The sequence below is a fragment of the Arachis ipaensis genome, chromosome B06 (assembly GCF_000816755.2).
Source record: "Arachis ipaensis cultivar K30076 chromosome B06, Araip1.1, whole genome shotgun sequence".
Lineage (NCBI taxonomy): Eukaryota > Viridiplantae > Streptophyta > Magnoliopsida > Fabales > Fabaceae > Arachis > Arachis ipaensis.
Window position 1 is genome coordinate 85,937,384 of NC_029790.2, and position 2,069 is coordinate 85,939,452.

Here is a 2,069-nt window from a genome sequence, read left to right on the forward strand (position 1 = left end):
ATGCAAAGTCACTATCACTTTGGAGTTTTGACTTGTATTTCTTCTTAGTTATGTGTGAACATAGTAAAGGGGCTGGCTCAACCACGAGATTGCATCTTCAACTTTTACAAATATAATTATTTATTACCAAAGTTAATTAATTTATTTGGTAATGACATCAACATCAACATCTCTAATTAAAGCTTCCTACTATGATTCATACGAAGGTTACCATGAAGTTACCTACCTATATATATTATACATATGCATGCATTATGAAATTAATGGTAGCAATTGATTAATTAAGATGAGTAGTGATAAGAATAAAAAAGAAGCAGATTCACCTGAAAGCGATGATTTCAGCAACCAATACTTAGAACAATTGTTAACCCTTTTCAACTTATTGTAATAAATATCATGAATTGTGAACCATTATTGTTAGTTAGACAATAGCTTAATAATACTTATGTATGTACTGTTGGACATTGCGCAAACACGCTATGAGAATCCTCTTTCTGTTGAACTTGATATTACGTCTCGGGAGGAATTCATTATTATAGAGAGAAAGCTTGCACGACTTTGGGACCGTAAGCCAAACAATAAACTGACATTGTTGCTTAACCATGGCCTATTTTTTTTTTACTATTAGTAACACAATTATATTACTTGGCTCTGATGTAACTTTTAGGTTTATTTCAAGAGAATGTTCGGGAGACTCCAGAAGAAACAGGGGAGATAGTTCAAGACTCTATGGAGGAGGACGACGTTGTGAAAGACGATAGTTCCAAGGAGGTTGTTTCTACTGTAAATAATGCTCCAAAGCTTACTTTTGACCTCAATAAAATACCAGAAGAGAATGGGGTCTTTTGAGTCATGTTGTATGGACTTGTTAGTTTGATCTTGTTAGATACATCTGATTTTTTACAGTCTCTGAGTTGATCTGGTTATTAAAAAATTGGCATGTAATTGGTATACTCTGACTTGGATGATTTGTCTTTTTAATTGGTGTGAGCTTAGTGAGGTAGCAAGGAACACGTTCGAGTTTAAAATTATGTTGACTTCATATATCCTACTTAGTCTTTTATGACTTGAATTGTTTTGAGACAAGATTCAATTAACAGCCAAGATTATTCTTTCATTAATTTTTTATAAGATAGTGCAGCTGAATGCATGTTGCTGACTACTAAGCTTTTGTCATTTTAGCAAAGTAATGAGCATATATTTATCAAAATTCATATAAGCAAAATATCATATCATTAGGAGCTAGCAATGGAAATAAAGGTCTCTCTCAACATATTTTTTAATTAGTAGCAAAAAATAAATTAAATGAATAATTAATGAAGGAATACTCTTTAATGCACATAAAGTCATATATTTTCATTTATGATAAAAGTTAAAAATTAAAGTTAAATGATATTAATATTTTTTTGTTTAACGAAATTAAAATAAAGCACAAAAATAAATATAAAAACTAAAAAAATAAATAGTTCTAAAAAAGGATAATGTCACATTTTATATCATTATATATCAGAATAATGATTTATTTTATTATATTTATTTGTATACCAAATAATAAAAAAGTTAATTTTTATGTTCATTTTTTGTTACTTATTTTATTTATCTGTAGTTGTTTAATATTAGACTTTATACTTACTAAGTTATGTTTTTTCCTAACAAACAAATAGTTATGAAGTCATTTTTATGTTTTTATAGGAGTACATTCATTATATCATAAATTTAATATTTAATGTAAATTTTAAAAAATTGAATAAATTTATATTTATTTTGATTACATTCATCAGGAAATTATATGTATTCCTATAGTTAAGAAATAGACTTAACTTCTTCTATAATAAGTAAAGTTTTCAATAATTTAATTTATAAAATAGGTCTCATCTTTTTATTTATCTTAAAAATTAAAAATTGAAATTAATATTCATAGTTTTGATTAATAGAATTAAATAAATTACAAAAATAAACCTTGAATAAAAAAATTACCTTGTTTAAACTATTTTGTAAAAGGATCCATTTTTATAATCTTACGATTCAGAGTGAGCAATTTTATTAAATTTCTTTGAGTACGTGACTGA